This window comes from Danio rerio, chromosome 4, assembly GCF_052040795.2.
Source record: "Danio rerio strain M-AB ecotype USA chromosome 4, GRCz13ab, whole genome shotgun sequence".
Taxonomy (NCBI): domain Eukaryota; kingdom Metazoa; phylum Chordata; class Actinopteri; order Cypriniformes; family Danionidae; genus Danio; species Danio rerio.
This window is the reverse complement of record NC_141024.2, coordinates 39,510,571-39,526,825: the sequence shown is the minus strand read 5'-3', so window position 1 is coordinate 39,526,825 and position 16,255 is coordinate 39,510,571. Positions and strand designations below refer to the sequence as shown.

General features: G+C 40.7%; 14 non-coding genes across 14 annotated transcripts; 5 read left to right on the top strand and 9 right to left on the bottom strand.

Annotated features, from left to right (window-relative positions):
• Window positions 1–489: 489 nt before the first annotated feature.
• trnar-ucu (transfer RNA arginine (anticodon UCU)) lies at window positions 490–578 on the bottom strand. Its single transcript is given in 2 exon segments — window positions 490–525; window positions 542–578. It is a non-coding gene; the product is annotated as a tRNA-Arg (tRNA).
• Window positions 579–1,011: 433 nt separating this feature from the next.
• trnat-agu (transfer RNA threonine (anticodon AGU)) lies at window positions 1,012–1,085 on the bottom strand. The gene has a single exon. It is a non-coding gene; the product is annotated as a tRNA-Thr (tRNA).
• Window positions 1,086–1,271: 186 nt separating this feature from the next.
• Window positions 1,272–1,345, bottom strand: trnat-ugu (transfer RNA threonine (anticodon UGU)). The gene has a single exon. It is a non-coding gene; the product is annotated as a tRNA-Thr (tRNA).
• Window positions 1,346–2,091: 746 nt separating this feature from the next.
• On the bottom strand, window positions 2,092–2,180 carry trnar-ucu (transfer RNA arginine (anticodon UCU)). Its single transcript is given in 2 exon segments — window positions 2,092–2,127; window positions 2,144–2,180. It is a non-coding gene; the product is annotated as a tRNA-Arg (tRNA).
• A 2,167-nt stretch (window positions 2,181–4,347) lies between these two features.
• Window positions 4,348–4,421, bottom strand: trnat-ugu (transfer RNA threonine (anticodon UGU)). Its single transcript has one exon. It is a non-coding gene; the product is annotated as a tRNA-Thr (tRNA).
• A 746-nt stretch (window positions 4,422–5,167) lies between these two features.
• Window positions 5,168–5,256, bottom strand: trnar-ucu (transfer RNA arginine (anticodon UCU)). Its single transcript is given in 2 exon segments — window positions 5,168–5,203; window positions 5,220–5,256. It is a non-coding gene; the product is annotated as a tRNA-Arg (tRNA).
• Window positions 5,257–5,689: 433 nt separating this feature from the next.
• On the bottom strand, window positions 5,690–5,763 carry trnat-agu (transfer RNA threonine (anticodon AGU)). The gene has a single exon. It is a non-coding gene; the product is annotated as a tRNA-Thr (tRNA).
• A 186-nt stretch (window positions 5,764–5,949) lies between these two features.
• On the bottom strand, window positions 5,950–6,023 carry trnat-ugu (transfer RNA threonine (anticodon UGU)). Its single transcript has one exon. It is a non-coding gene; the product is annotated as a tRNA-Thr (tRNA).
• A 746-nt stretch (window positions 6,024–6,769) lies between these two features.
• On the bottom strand, window positions 6,770–6,858 carry trnar-ucu (transfer RNA arginine (anticodon UCU)). The gene is given in 2 exon segments: window positions 6,770–6,805; window positions 6,822–6,858. It is a non-coding gene; the product is annotated as a tRNA-Arg (tRNA).
• Window positions 6,859–10,585: 3,727 nt separating this feature from the next.
• On the top strand, window positions 10,586–10,667 carry trnas-uga (transfer RNA serine (anticodon UGA)). Its single transcript has one exon. It is a non-coding gene; the product is annotated as a tRNA-Ser (tRNA).
• A 177-nt stretch (window positions 10,668–10,844) lies between these two features.
• On the top strand, window positions 10,845–10,916 carry trnah-gug (transfer RNA histidin (anticodon GUG)). Its single transcript has one exon. It is a non-coding gene; the product is annotated as a tRNA-His (tRNA).
• A 509-nt stretch (window positions 10,917–11,425) lies between these two features.
• On the top strand, window positions 11,426–11,498 carry trnak-uuu (transfer RNA lysine (anticodon UUU)). Its single transcript has one exon. It is a non-coding gene; the product is annotated as a tRNA-Lys (tRNA).
• Window positions 11,499–11,616: 118 nt separating this feature from the next.
• trnas-aga (transfer RNA serine (anticodon AGA)) lies at window positions 11,617–11,698 on the top strand. The gene has a single exon. It is a non-coding gene; the product is annotated as a tRNA-Ser (tRNA).
• Window positions 11,699–12,324: 626 nt separating this feature from the next.
• On the top strand, window positions 12,325–12,397 carry trnak-uuu (transfer RNA lysine (anticodon UUU)). Its single transcript has one exon. It is a non-coding gene; the product is annotated as a tRNA-Lys (tRNA).
• Window positions 12,398–16,255: the final 3,858 nt, after the last annotated feature.

Sequence of the window (16,255 nt, the reverse complement as noted above, 5' to 3'; positions counted from 1 at the left end):
TGAGGGAAAGGTGCAGTTTGGATTTGAACCTAGCACCTGCTGTTCCCAAGACAGGTGCTCTGGCCAACTTAGTCTTAACACTAAAAGAAAAAACCTCTGGATACGATACTTCCAAACGCAGTTTCATCTAAGACAGTGGGGGGGAAGCAAAATTTACTGTGCTTTCTACTCAGTTACTTTGCACATGCATAAAGAGGCTCTTGTACGACAAATCCAAAAGGCGTGATCTCAACAATAGGTGGCAGTTACTTTTCCCCAAAACCACAGGTTGCCGACGAGTCATTCCTCAAGCCCACTAGGCCCTACACCGTTTTCTAATCTCCCTTATTTAAAACAGCTCAATTAAGTCATCGGCTTTATTGTAGAGTACCCCTAGTATCTGAGCCTGCACTGCGCAATGAAAGAAAGAAGCAAAACGGGATGGACAGATGCCTAAAATGTTAGAAACGCACCTCACCTTAAGTCAGTGAAGAAAAAGAGCAAAGCTTGCGACTCTGGTGGGACTCGAACCCACAACCTTTGAATGGCTCAGCTCACAGCCTAGAAGTCCAATGCGCTATCCATTGCGCCACAGAGCCTAAGTGCTCTGTTTCCTCTAGAACTGTCGGACAGAAAGCACTTTTTAGTACTCTCTGGCCCATGAAAGAACAGCCAACTGCGGACAAGGCACTGCTGGAATTCAAAGCCAGGATCTCCTGTTTACTAGACAGGCACTTTGACCAACTAAGCCACAGCGCCAAACGACCTTGACACAGGCTAAATGTTTAATTCCAAAAAATAAAATAAAAACTAACAACGGTAGCGCTGCATGTGGGAATGTCTGGACTTGAAATATTAAAGTCCAATTGGTTAGGCATTACCACACTATGCTATATAAAGGCATCGTCCAAAGCCTTCTTGAACGAGCAGCGTTCTTAAGGATTTGAGTGTTGTTAAGAAACCGACTGCTAAACATCCCGCTGCGTAAACACTCGTTACTCTTAACAAAAGCAAACACAAAACCTGTACATTAGGCACTGCTGGGATTTGAACCCAGGATCTCCTGTTTACTAGACAGGCGCTTTGACCAACTAAGCCACAGCGCCAATGCTGTTTAGGAGGCAAGACGTTTTTGCACACAGAGACCAAAAAAAGACAGCAAGTCTTAAAATGGCAAGCAAAGAGGTTGTTTAACTCTATTTGTCGCACTATTCATTACGCCTCAAAGCTATACAATTTTATAATTCATTCCGGTGAGCTCTATAAAACAAGCACACGCACCACCTGGACTAAGGCGCTGCTGGGATTTGAGCCCAGGATCTCCTGTTTACAAGACAGGCGCTTTCACCAGCTAAGCCACAGCGCCACAGAAATTCGCAGTAAGAGACATTTGCCCGATAACAAAAATCGAAGAAGAAAAAATAATACACAACAAAAACCAGCATGTCAGGATGCAGCAAATGCTGACAAGCCGGACGCGGTCTTTTAGAGTCTGGATGATCATGTCTCAAGCCTGACCATGTCATCCAAACCCAGAGTCAGCTCGGAAAATGGAAATCAGGACAAACATATGCTATCGGCCATTGAAAGAGTTTCAGATCAGAAAGCCACTCTCCCATAATCTGAGGGAAAGGTGCAGTTTGGATTTGAACCTAGCACCTGCTGTTCCCAAGACAGGTGCTCTGGCCAACTTAGTCTTAACACTAAAAGAAAAAACCTCTGGATACGATACTTCCAAACGCAGTTTCATCTAAGACAGTGGGGGGGAAGCAAAATTTACTGTGCTTTCTACTCAGTTACTTTGCACATGCATAAAGAGGCTCTTGTACGACAAATCCAAAAGGCGTGATCTCAACAATAGGTGGCAGTTACTTTTCCCCAAAACCACAGGTTGCCGACGAGTCATTCCTCAAGCCCACTAGGCCCTACACCGTTTTCTAATCTCCCTTATTTAAAACAGCTCAATTAAGTCATCGGCTTTATTGTAGAGTACCCCTAGTATCTGAGCCTGCACTGCGCAATGAAAGAAAGAAGCAAAACGGGATGGACAGATGCCTAAAATGTTAGAAACGCACCACACCTTAAGTCAGTGAAGAAAAAGAGCAAAGCTTGCGACTCTGGTGGGACTCTAACCCACAACCTTTGAATAGCTCAGCTCACAGCCTAGAAGTCCAATGCGCTATCCATTGCGCCACAGAGCCTAAGTGCTCTGTTTCCTCTAGAACTGTCGGACAGAAAGCACTTTTTAGTACTCTCTGGCCCATGAAAGAACAGCCAACTGCGGACAAGGCACTGCTGGAATTCAAAGCCAGGATCTCCTGTTTACTAGACAGGCACTTTGACCAACTAAGCCACAGCGCCAAACGACCTTGACACAGGCTAAATGTTTAATTCCAAAAAATAAAAAAAAAACTAACAACGGTAGCGCTGCATGTGGGAATGTCTGGACTTGAAATATTAAAGTCCAATTGGTTAGGCATTACCACACTATGCTATATAAAGGCATCGTCCAAAGCCTTCTTGAACGAGCAGCGTTCTTAAGGATTTGAGTGTTGTTAAGAAACCGACTGCTAAACATCCCGCTGCGTAAACACTCGTTACTCTTAACAAAAGCAAACACAAAACCTGTACATTAGGCACTGCTGGGATTTGAACCCAGGATCTCCTGTTTACTAGACAGGCGCTTTGACCAACTAAGCCACAGCGGCAATGCTGTTTAGGAGGCAAGACGTTTTTGCACACAGAGACCAAAAAAAGACAGCAAGTCTTAAAGAGCCCATATTATACATGAAATAAGGTCATATCTTGGTTGTAAGGGTCTCCAACAACAGTCTAATATGCATGCAAGGTCAAAAAACACTTTCATGGTCTTATAATCTGCATTTATTTTTACCTAATTATCCCAGCGACTCCTGTATGAATCGTCCAGTGATTCATTTGTTCCCAAACCCCTCCTTAGCGCGGAGCTAATCTGCGCTGATTGGACCGATGACAGTCTGTCGCGATTGGTCGACTGCCTTCAGTCAGAGAGGGAAATGGCCAATAGCTAATCAGCAATTTAAAAAGTAATCACAGTTCATACACGCTCGATAGTGTAGGCGTGGACTTTAGCTGCCACGCTATGGCGAGTGGATAGTGCCACGGATAACCGAACGAAGGAGACAGTCGTGTACTCGCCATACCACACACACACAAAAACACACACACACCTCCGGATGACAACGCTCCCGCTTCAGCCCGCACCCGCCAGGTTTTAGCCTGAGAACCCGCTCCGTTTTCTGCCCGCCGCGCCCGGTCCCGCTAGAGCGGAGAACACAACCAAATATCACCCAGTATACAGTCCAGACAGCCAAGGTGTCTGTATAAACACATACACACAGCACAAAGTACACAAAGCTCGTTCGTTCGTTCGCTCTCTCTCTCTCTCTCTCTCTCGCTCTCTCTCTCTCTCTCTCTCTCTCTCTCTCTCCCCGCGCCAGATTTCTGCGGCGCGGGAATACATTTCCGAATAAATCGCGGGAGCAGAACTCTAGCACGGAGCTCCATAAACAAACAGCACGCGTCGCGTTTTTAACGTGACTTTGCACGCGATAAGATAATATATCCAGTTAACCTGATACAGTACACGCGGTTACAAGTAACAAATCACAACTAAATACATTTGCAAGCTAGAGTAAACGAGGCAACAACTTTAACCGCACGTACTTACACTTGAGAAATGTAGGAAGAAACCCATCCTGACGTCCATCAGTTACTCTTTACTGATCCTTCCTTTAACAAACTCAGATGAAGTATTCTTTGTAGCATGTAGTTTCCAGAAGTTTCCAACTGCTTGGTTATAATGCTGATGTTTCATCTTTGGGTAGAGACTCAATATATCCATCTGCAGTGTGACTTCAATCGACCGGCATGTTTGTGTGCGTGTGTTTGTGGGTGTGCGTGTGTTTGTGTGTGTCTGGGTTACTGCGTCAGAGGGCGGGGCCTCAGGTTTGAAATCTCCCGGGTTTGCGCGTGCACGTGAAAAACTTTGTTTCGTTCGTACGTCATGGCGAAACACCTAATGAGTCGGTATCAAGGCGACTCGTTTGAAGCACTATGATTCGACTCTTTTATAGATGAATCAACAGTTTTAAACACTGTATTCTTACAGATTTAAGCCTTAGCTGGATACTTCACTTCACTTAGAGCTGTGTTACACACTACATGGAGGGGAATTTTCAAAAACCCATAATATGGGCTCTTTAAAATGGCAAGCAAAGAGGTTGTTTAACTCTATTTGTCGCACTATTCATTACGCCTCAAAGCTATACAATTTTATAATTCATTCCGGTGAGCTCTATAAAACAAGCACACGCACCACCTGGACTAAGGCGCTGCTGGGATTTGAGCCCAGGATCTCCTGTTTACAAGACAGGCGCTTTCACCAGCTAAGCCACAGCGCCACAGAAATTCGCAGTAAGAGACATTTGCCCGATAACAAAAATCGAAGAAGAAAAAATAATACACAACAAAAACCAGCATGTCAGGATGCAGCAAATGCTGACAAGCCGGACGCGGTCTTTTAGAGTCTGGATGATCATGTCTCAAGCCTGACCATGTCATCCAAACCCAGAGTCAGCTCGGAAAATGGAAATCAGGACAAACATATGCTATCGGCCATTGAAAGAGTTTCAGATCAGAAAGCCACTCTCCCATAATCTGAGGGAAAGGTGCAGTTTGGATTTGAACCTAGCACCTGCTGTTCCCAAGACAGGTGCTCTGGCCAACTTAGTCTTAACACTAAAAGAAAAAACCTCTGGATACGATACTTCCAAACGCAGTTTCATCTAAGACAGTGGGGGGGAAGCAAAATTTACTGTGCTTTCTACTCAGTTACTTTGCACATGCATAAAGAGGCTCTTGTACGACAAATCCAAAAGGCGTGATCTCAACAATAGGTGGCAGTTACTTTTCCCCAAAACCACAGGTTGCCGACGAGTCATTCCTCAAGCCCACTAGGCCCTACACCGTTTTCTAATCTCCCTTATTTAAAACAGCTCAATTAAGTCATCGGCTTTATTGTAGAGTACCCCTAGTATCTGAGCCTGCACTGCGCAATGAAAGAAAGAAGCAAAACGGGATGGACAGATGCCTAAAATGTTAGAAACGCACCACACCTTAAGTCAGTGAAGAAAAAGAGCAAAGCTTGCGACTCTGGTGGGACTCTAACCCACAACCTTTGAATAGCTCAGCTCACAGCCTAGAAGTCCAATGCGCTATCCATTGCGCCACAGAGCCTAAGTGCTCTGTTTCCTCTAGAACTGTCGGACAGAAAGCACTTTTTAGTACTCTCTGGCCCATGAAAGAACAGCCAACTGCGGACAAGGCACTGCTGGAATTCAAAGCCAGGATCTCCTGTTTACTAGACAGGCACTTTGACCAACTAAGCCACAGCGCCAAACGACCTTGACACAGGCTAAATGTTTAATTCCAAAAAATAAAAAAAAAACTAACAACGGTAGCGCTGCATGTGGGAATGTCTGGACTTGAAATATTAAAGTCCAATTGGTTAGGCATTACCACACTATGCTATATAAAGGCATCGTCCAAAGCCTTCTTGAACGAGCAGCGTTCTTAAGGATTTGAGTGTTGTTAAGAAACCGACTGCTAAACATCCCGCTGCGTAAACACTCGTTACTCTTAACAAAAGCAAACACAAAACCTGTACATTAGGCACTGCTGGGATTTGAACCCAGGATCTCCTGTTTACTAGACAGGCGCTTTGACCAACTAAGCCACAGCGCCAATGCTGTTTAGGAGGCAAGACGTTTTTGCACACAGAGACCAAAAAAAGACAGCAAGTCTTAAAATGGCAAGCAAAGAGGTTGTTTAACTCTATTTGTCGCACTATTCATTACGCCTCAAAGCTATACAATTTTATAATTCATTCCGGTGAGCTCTATAAAACAAGCACACGCACCACCTGGACTAAGGCGCTGCTGGGATTTGAGCCCAGGATCTCCTGTTTACAAGACAGGCGCTTTCACCAGCTAAGCCACAGCGCCACAGAAATTCGCAGTAAGAGACATTTGCCCGATAACAAAAATCGAAGAAGAAAAAATAATACACAACAAAAACCAGCATGTCAGGATGCAGCAAATGCTGACAAGCCGGACGCGGTCTTTTAGAGTCTGGATGATCATGTCTCAAGCCTGACCATGTCATCCAAACCCAGAGTCAGCTCGGAAAATGGAAATCAGGACAAACATATGCTATCGGCCATTGAAAGAGTTTCAGATCAGAAAGCCACTCTCCCATAATCTGAGGGAAAGGTGCAGTTTGGATTTGAACCTAGCACCTGCTGTTCCCAAGACAGGTGCTCTGGCCAACTTAGTCTTAACACTAAAAGAAAAAACCTCTGGATACGATACTTCCAAACGCAGTTTCATCTAAGACAGTGGGGGGGAAGCAAAATTTACTGTGCTTTCTACTCAGTTACTTTGCACATGCATAAAGAGGCTCTTGTACGACAAATCCAAAAGGCGTGATCTCAACAATAGGTGGCAGTTACTTTTCCCCAAAACCACAGGTTGCCGACGAGTCATTCCTCAAGCCCACTAGGCCCTACACCGTTTTCTAATCTCCCTTATTTAAAACAGCTCAATTAAGTCATCGGCTTTATTGTAGAGTACCCCTAGTATCTGAGCCTGCACTGCGCAATGAAAGAAAGAAGCAAAACGGGATGGACAGATGCCTAAAATGTTAGAAACGCACCACACCTTAAGTCAGTGAAGAAAAAGAGCAAAGCTTGCGACTCTGGTGGGACTCGAACCCACAACCTTTGAATGGCTCAGCTCACAGCCTAGAAGTCCAATGCGCTATCCATTGCGCCACAGAGCCTTTGAGTCATTCCTGAAGCCCTCTAGGCCCTACACCGTTTTCTAATCTCTCTTATTTAAAACAGCTCAATTTAGTCATCGGCTTTATTGTAGAGTACCCCTAGTATCTGAAAACTCTTTAAATGCCTTCTCTAACATGTACTTGCTACGTGGGATGGTTGAGGCATGTGTCTTGCGTCTGTTGTCAAACCACGTGGCTCTGTGTTTACATTGTGAAGAAAAAATAATACACAACAAAAAGCAGCATGTCAGGATGCAGCAAATGCTGACAAGCCGGACGCGGTCTTTTAGAGTCTGGATTATCATGTCTCAAGCCTGACCATGTCATCCAAACTGTTGGAATATCTATCTCTATTCCATGCCTGTTCAAGAGAAAAGGTCAGGAGAGGTTTTTTTTCAATGACAAAAATATTAGTAATTTATTAGATACAAATGAATAGTTCGATGACAGAGCTCTGGGTTACGTTACCCCAATGCAATACAAGAATTACATTCAAGAGGTTCGCAACTGACTTACATTTCCTGACTCCAGTATATATATACACAACTGATCTTAACAGGTGGAGTTTTGGTTTAACGTCACTTATCAGTCATTCAGCAGTCCTTTGGCTCTTTGCAACCCCTGGACATTACTTCCTCTTTCTGCAACCTTTCTCTGTATACCAGAACTGAACAATTACGTGCATCTTTAATATATTTCACAACTTCTACAAGCATCAGGACAACTTGTGACATGTTGAAAATCCCACAGTATGAATAAAATCTAAGATCAACACTTGTGAAAAATTGATTGGAATTAGAAATTCAAAATTCTAACAACATAATTCAAATCAGCAATTCACTAATACAAATTATAATCCCCCTGCTTAGTTCAGACTGAATTTCAACATTTTTAAGTCATTATTGAACCAAAATTACAATTGAGATTTAGGATGAAAAATCAACAGCTTCAAAGTAGGATTAAACTTACCAATTATTAAAATGAAAAGTTCAGAACTAAATCATAACAAGGTTATTAAACTAACAACTCAGACTTGTCACCAAATTTTAAAACCAAAATTGAAACATATTTAAACTAGAGATTTTTTCTCTCAATGTCTTAAAATAGGAAAATCAATAACACAACAATGTGATTAAAATAAAATAAAAATCTTATGAATCTCTGCAAACAAAAGGTTCAAAAACAACAATGGCTTAAAATAAAAATCTTAAATGTCTTCAAATTAAAGATTTAAAAACAACAATGGCTCAAACTAAAATAATCTTTAAAAATGTGTTCAAATAAAAGAATTTTAAAATCGTCTTCAAATAAAAGAATCTTAAACTCATAAGAATGTGTTTAAAATAAAATAATCTTAAAAATGTCTTAAAATAAAAGATTCAAAAAGCATCTTAAAATACAAGATTTTTGCATTGAAAAAGAAAAATATAAAAGCATTGAATGTCTTAAAATAAAAGATTATGAAAAAACATACAAATGTCTTAAAATAATAGAACATTAGAAAGGTATTAAAATAAAAGATAAAAAGCATAAAAAATTCTTAAAATAAAGTATAATAAAAAAAACATTAAGAATGTCTTCCCATAAAAGATAAAAAAATTATATGTCTAAAATAAAAGAATAAAAATAATTCAAAAAATTCCAAAAAACTAACGTGTGTAAAATAAAATAATTTTAAAATGTAATTGTGTTTCATTTTATTTTTTTTCAATTTTCTCCAATCTAATTAGTCCAATTCATTCATTCATTCATTCATTCATTTTCTTTAAGGCTTAGTTCCTTTATTAATCTGGGGTCACCACAGTCAGTAAAATGAACCGCCAACTTATCCAACATATGTTTTACACAGCGAATGCCCTTCCAGCTGCAACCCATCTCCGGGAAACGTCCATACACACTTAATCACACACTTTCTGTCAGATTGTCATATGCTAGTAAATCAGTCTTATTTTCTCTTTCTATTCTAGAATTTAATGTGGTTTTTGGTTCCCCTTTTTGTGTTGGCCTGTATCTAATATACAGTTGGCCTCATGCATTGGTGGTGCAGCGTGTTCAGCTCCCACACCAATACATGCTTACACACTCCAATTAGATATCAGATATCCCCTTTTTGTGTTTTATCCCCCTTTCGGCCTGGGCCTAGCTCCAGGCCGTTTTTACACCCCTATGTTAACTTTCAAGTTACTCCGGCCAGCCTCACACCTTCAGCAACCTGTTTAGAAAAGTCTGAAGTAAAGTTGTTAATTTGTCAAATTCTAATCTCTACATAAGTAATCCACTGCACGTCCAAGCTGCACCAGGTCCCCAAAACTGCAGTCCTGTAAACAATGCAAAAGTCATTAATTCCATTGTTTTTTTCCATAACAAACTAATACCCCTCAACATGATTTTTATCCAATTCAGTTTGGTCTGTGCACAGAATTTTGCCAATTGTGTTTAAATTTGTATCAATTTTTTCTACCTTTCCCTGTAATTATTAGTCTTACACCATCCCTAAATTCATGCTTCCGGCCCATTACTTGCTGCAATTTAAAATATTCATTATTTCAATGTTTATCATTATCCAATCTAATTCTTACTCAACATCTATTTGTTTCTAAATCTTAGTCTTTCATTAAACACTTCATTACTGTCTGACTGTCCTCTTTGCTTGCTGGCCACTCCTCTAGCCATTCACTATAGCTGTCAATCATGACTAGCAGATATATTTTTATTCACCTGTTCTCCCTTATCTAGATAATCAATTATAACCTCACCCTCATTCTTCTCTTGCAGTTTCTGATATCTCTAAATATAATTAAAGTCTATAATTCATATTAGTCTTATTACCATGTGTTATACATTCACCAGTTTACAGTTATTTGAAATGGCTTATTTATTTAGTGATCTGACTTTTCCTAATATTGAGGCATGTCATCTAATCACCTATAATTTTTACTTCCTTTAAATCTATTTCCATGGAAATGTCATAACACCTATTTCATTTTAATCAATTAGGTGTCTATTCTTTTTCTGAGAGTAAAATTTCATCAACATGCTTAATCATCACCACTCTCTCTGATAATTCAAAAATCTATCACTTTACATTTTTTCATCAGTATGACCATATTTCTGCATACACTATTAACCTCAGCTTTAAAATCTATTCTCCTTAATTGCTTCTAAATCATAAATTAAACACAATCTTCCTTTGTTTGTTGCTTTCTTGTAAAATTGTATTAAAATTAAATTAGTCACATCTATGTTTGTAACTCAGATAAAATTTAGCTTAAATAAAATTTCTAAAACAGATTCCCTATGACCTTGTCTAGGTGTTTCTATTAATTGCTCAACGACAAACTACCTCTTCACTACGCTGGCTAATTTTATAATCCTCCATTTAAGTATTTCACTAATAATCAATCAGTTTTTGAATTTGACACTAATTTTGATAATTCGTTTTCTCAACTATTTATTACTTAGTTTCTTCTAATCATTTTTATGATTTTCTTTTGGCTACTAATTAGTTCTACATCATTTCGGTTCAACTAGTTGCCCATACAATCTTGATATACTTTTATAAGCTAACTAAAAATCACTACATTTTCTCATCCGTTTCTTTCAGCTGTATTTTGACTTCATCATTAAACTTCTTCACATGGTTACATGTGAAAGAAAATCTGTTTTCTTACATGTTACTATGCAATATGTGTACTAGGCATAAAGAAATGGCAGTACAGGCAGTCTTGTAGTCGTGGCCGAGGGGTTAAGGCGATGGACTTGAAATCCATTGGGGTCTCCCCGCGCAGGTTCGAATCCTGCCGACTACGTCCTCCCCCTATTTAAAATTGCAGCAGTCGTCAATTGTTTGCATTTCCATTGTTTCTCGGGAAAAGCGTTGTGCTGGTAGGAGGAGAAAAACAACAGAGTGTTCTCACTGAAGAGGAAGGGGCTTATCACAGGGAGGAACATACCACACATGGATCGCAACGGCTGTTTCATAGCTCGCCGTGATCGTATAGTGGTCAGTACTCTGCGTTGTGGCCGCAGCAACCCCGGTTCGAATCCGGGTCACGGCTGGTTTTTCAAGGTGACATTGGTGTCACACTGTGTGTTGCCATCCGTTATCTCCAGCCTTCTTTTAGTGCAGGCTGTGCTAATGGCACGTCCTGAATGTTTACGTTTCCTAAAGTGTGGAAGACTAGGGATATGATATAAGAGAAATAGGATCTTTGATGCCAGCATGCTGTGTAGATAAGTACTGATCAAGTCACGCTTCTAAGGCATGGAAGGAATCTTTTCAATTGTTGAGTGTCCATTCATTGCCACAACAGCAGAAAGACATTCTGCAGTTATCATTGATCTATTTAATGTCACCTACATGACATGAAGTCCAAACTATTGTGTTGTACTGATGTCTACACCTACAAAAACCATAAACCCAACCTCAAAGTAACCTGTCGTGTTTTAGCAACCTCCACACCAACCATAAGCTTAAAACCCCATCTCACGGTAAACTTTAGTGTACTGTAAAGGTCTGCGCCGACCACAACCCAAACCTTGCCTACTTGTAAATTGCTGTTGTGGAGCCCGGATAGCTCAGTCGGTAGAGCATCAGACTTTTAATCTGAGGGTCCAGGGTTTAAGTCCCTGTTCGGGCGTGTGACGCTCATTTTGTGGAGCCACAGCTTTTGCCGTTGAGCTATCGCTTGATTAAAGTTTCATCTGGATGCACAATATGTGTACTAGTCATAAATAAATGACAGTACAGGCAGTCTTGTAGTTGTGGCCGAGTGGTTAAGGCGATGGACTTGAAATCCATTGGGGTCTACCCGCGCAGGTTCGAATCCTGCTGACTATGTCCTCCCCCTTTTTAAAATTGCAGCAGTCGTCAATTGTTTGCATTTCCATTGTTTCTTGGGAAAAGCGTTGTGCTGGTAGGAGGAGAAAAACAACAGAGTGTTCTCACTGAAGAGAAAGGGGCTTATCACAGGGAGGATAAGCCCCTCTGTGTTGCCATCCGTTATCTCCAGCCTTCTTTTAGTGCAGGCTGTGCTAATGGCACGTCCTGAATGTTTACGTTTCCTAAAGTGTGGAAGACTAGGGATATGATATAAGAGAAATAGGATCTTTGATGCCAGCATGCTGTGTAGATAAGTACTGATCAAGTCACGCTTCTAAGGCATGGAAGGAATCTTTTCAATTGTTGAGTGTCCATTCATTGCCACAACAGCAGAAAGACATTCTGCAGTTATCATTGATCTATTTAATGTCTCCTACATGACATGAAGTCCAAACTATTGTGTTGTACTGATGTCTACACCTACAAAAACCATAAACCCAACCTCAAAGTAACCTGTCGTGTTTTAGCAACCTCCACACCAACCATAAGCTTAAAACCCCATCTCACGGTAAACTTTAGTGTACTGTAAAGGTCTGCGCCGACCACAGCCCAAACCTTGCCTACTTGTGAATTACTGTTTTGGAGCCCGGATAGCTCAGTCGGTAGAGCATCAGACTTTTAATCTGAGGGTCCAGGGTTCAAGTCCCTGTTCGGGCGTGTGACGCTCATTTTGTGGAGCCACAGCTTTTGCCGTTGAGCTATCGCTTGATGAAATTTTCATCTGGATGCACAATATGTGTACTAGGCATAAAGAAATGGCAGTACAGGCAGTCTTGTAGTCGTGGCCGAGTGGTTAAGGCGATGTACTAGAAATCCATTGGGGTCTCCCCGCGCAGGTTCGAATCCTGCTGACTATGTCCTCCCCCTTTTTAAAATTGCAGCAGTCGTCAATTGTTTGCATTTCCATTGTTTCTTGGGAAAAGCGTTGTGCTGGTAGGAGGAGAAAAACAACAGAGTATTCTCACTGAAGAGAAAGGGGCTTATCACAAGGAGGAACATACCACACATAGATCACAACGGCTGTTTCATAGCTCGCCGTGATCGTATAGTGGTTAGTACTCTGCGTTGTGGCAGCAGCAACCTGGGTTCGAATCCGGGTCACGGCAGGATTTTCAAGGTGACATTGGTGTCGCACTCTGTGTTGCATGTCCTGAATGTTTATGTTTTCTAAAGTGTGGAAGACTAGGGATATGATATAAGAGAAATAGGATCTTTGATGCCAGCATGCTGTGTAGATAAGTACTGATCAAGTCACGCTTCTAAGGCATGGAAGGAATCTTTTCAATTGTTGTGTCCATTCATTGCCACAACAGCAGAAAGACATTCTGCAGTTATCATTGATCTATTTAATGTCTCCTACATGACATGAAGTCCAAACTATTGTGTTGTACTGATGTTTATACTTACAACAGCCATAAACCCAACCTCAAAGTAACCTGTCGTGTTTTAGCAACATCCACACCAACCATAAGCTTAAAACCCCATCTCACGGTAAACTTTAGTGTACTGTAAAGGTCTGCGCCGACCACAACCCAAACCTTGCCTACTTGTAAATTACTGTTGTGGAGCCCGGATAGCTCAGTCGGTAGAGCATCAGACTTTTAATCTGAGGGTCCAGAGTTCAAGTCCCTGTTCGGGCGTGTGAGGCACATTGTGTGGAGCCACAGCTTTTGCCGTTGAGCTATTGCTTGAAGAAAGTTTCATCTGGATGCACAATATGTGTACTAGCTATAAAGAAATGGCAGTACAGTCAGTCTTGTAGTCGTGGCCGAGTGGTTAAAGCGATGGACGAGAAATCCATTGGTGTCTCTCTGCGCAGGTTCGAATCCTGCCGACTACGTCCTCCACATTTTTAAAATTGCAGCAGTCATCAATTGTTTGCATTTCCATTGTTTCTTGGGAAAAGCGTTGTTCTGGTAGGAGGAGAAAAACAACAGAGTGTTCTCACTGAAGAGAAAGGGGCTTATCACAGGGAGGAACATACCACACATAGGTCACAACGGCTGTCTCGTAGCTTGCCGTGATCGTATAGTGGTTAGAACTTTGCGTTGTGGCCACAGCATCCCCGGGTTGAACGGGGTCATGTCGTGAATTCGACTTTTCATCAATTAGAAATTATCAGACCGGAGGTTTTGAATATCAGAAAATAGACTTTATTCTCCATAATAAAGCCGAGAAAGAGCAGAGCAGACCCCAGAGCATTCTGAAGTCTCTCCGGGACACCTTCTAAAGTATCTGTGTTCTCCATAATCTTTATACAGGTAATTATGACACACCCCTTTGTGTCTCTGTTTAACGCTTGACCACTTTTGAATAGGTTTTCTAGTCTAAGGGGTCCTGCTATTCTTGGCTCTCAGCCCACCAGCTCATGTCAACAGAGATGTTACAGGTCTATGTCAGCAAAGTATAGATACAACTTATGCAAAGGAACTAAGGGTTTACATACATTGTTATGATAGGATAATAACTTGATAATATGTTACTCATTCTAACTTCTGACACATATAGCTTCATACAAGTATTTAACATATATAATCAGTGCTTTACATATTCAGTTATTCTACACAATCAGCCATTCAGTAGCCTTCTCCTAGTGTTGCTTCTGTGCAGGCATACTCATATTACACAGTATTTTTAACACATGCTGGCATGTTTGCTGCAAACACTACATACATTTTGAGAAGAGAAAATTAACTGCTTTACACTTAGAAAATACTACACACTGAGAGAATAGAAATCTTCTTTAATCCCTCCTCTTAAGACTTTAGTCTTAATATTATTGTCTTTTAACCCAAAGTGCAATTTCATAATCCAGTTCTCTTAATTACCTCTATCTAGTGACTGATATAAGCCACATAGCTGTTATCAATTGAGTAGATTATGCCACTGTACTTTGACAGAAGTCCAGCCAAACATCTCCCCTCTCTCTTGGTTTGAAGGAAGTAAAAGACTGTACTCTGTTTTTTTCTCTTAACACATCAAAGACAACAATGTTTTAAGCATAAGTATTCAGTTGGTTCAGTGCTAGCTGCTAGTTTTCACACTCATGTAGAATATACTGAAGTGATATTATATATAGGTACCATAAAAGCAATATGCAAACAAATTCAATATACAAACATAAAAATCATCAAATGTTGATCTTGATCTTTGGTCATCCTTGTTTCTCTTCTTCTAAGCTACCAGCATCTTCACTTGACTTTAATAGATGTTGATGGAGATGTGTGGTTAAGAGTCTGAGTTTTGAAATCTGCAGTTGTGCATTCATCATCCCTTGACTTGTGGCACTGCTGTATGTGGTATTCAGGCATATTATCAGAATCACTCTTTACTTTGTTCTGATTAACTTCTCCTTCCACACGTTGCACTTAGTAGTTAAGAGCTTTGGAATATTCAGGCTCCTCTGTTTCCGGTCAGCTTTCCCTTGCTGGAGTTGTTTCCTTTCGCTCCTTTGAGGCATTGGTACCCCATTAATGGCATCCACTTTGGCAGCTGTTGGATTTGCCCTCATCCAGATATGGTCCTTTCCTCCTGAGCTCTCTCCTTTTCCAGAACATCCACAGATAGACTCGATCAGCTGGACCAATTCGACCTTGTATCACTGCTCTCTCACATGGCTCCTTTCTGGTTTCCTGCACAGATATCGCTTTGCACATGGCAATTAATTGTTTCTTTATTTAAGTCCCTACTGCATTGGACATCCTTGCAAACCATTCCAAGAGGTTATGTGCAAGGGTTTAGGTGAGATTATATGCAAGGTTTTATGCAAAGTTTCATGTGGTTTCTTGCAAGGGTCGACCCAATAGCAGTTCATGCGATGCAGTGTTAGATGCCTGTTTCTGTCAGTTTCCATGCCATCATTCACCAATGCACTTGTTAACACATTAATCCCATTAAGTTTATTATTTTCACATCTTTCATTGAGCGTTGGCCTTGATGGATCATCTTCATCTCTTTCAGCCATTTCTGGTAATTGAGCATAATACAATTACTCTCTCTTTTGCTTTATTCACAATTTTTCATACTCCTTTAGATGTTTTTATTTATTAATCACTTATTAACTTAGATTTTAATTTCTTTATGAATGCAAACCTTTTATGAACTTATTTCTGCTGATGTTTCAAATCCTTGGAAGTACTTCTTTCGTCACAAATGAATAACTGTTCCTGCTTCATAATTTGCTTCTGCTACCATCTCCAATCATCTACTCATCATAGTTTCTCAACTGTACTTGTTTACAGAATAATTCTCTATCCAGTCAACACCAAAAACAGTCATCATATCTCACTGTTTGGAGCAATGTTCTCCACTCAAGTCTTTTAATTGAACTAGATCTTTGTGAAGTTGCAGATAATTCAATCACCCACATATTGTGACAGTGTCCATCCTAAGATCTTCTCCCTAATTTTAACCCTTTATGCATTCTGGTGTATACAATATATGATAGTCATCAGCCTACACAAGTACAAACAAGTTTCTACCCTCCTCTGGTAGTTACCTAAAATAAACTCAATA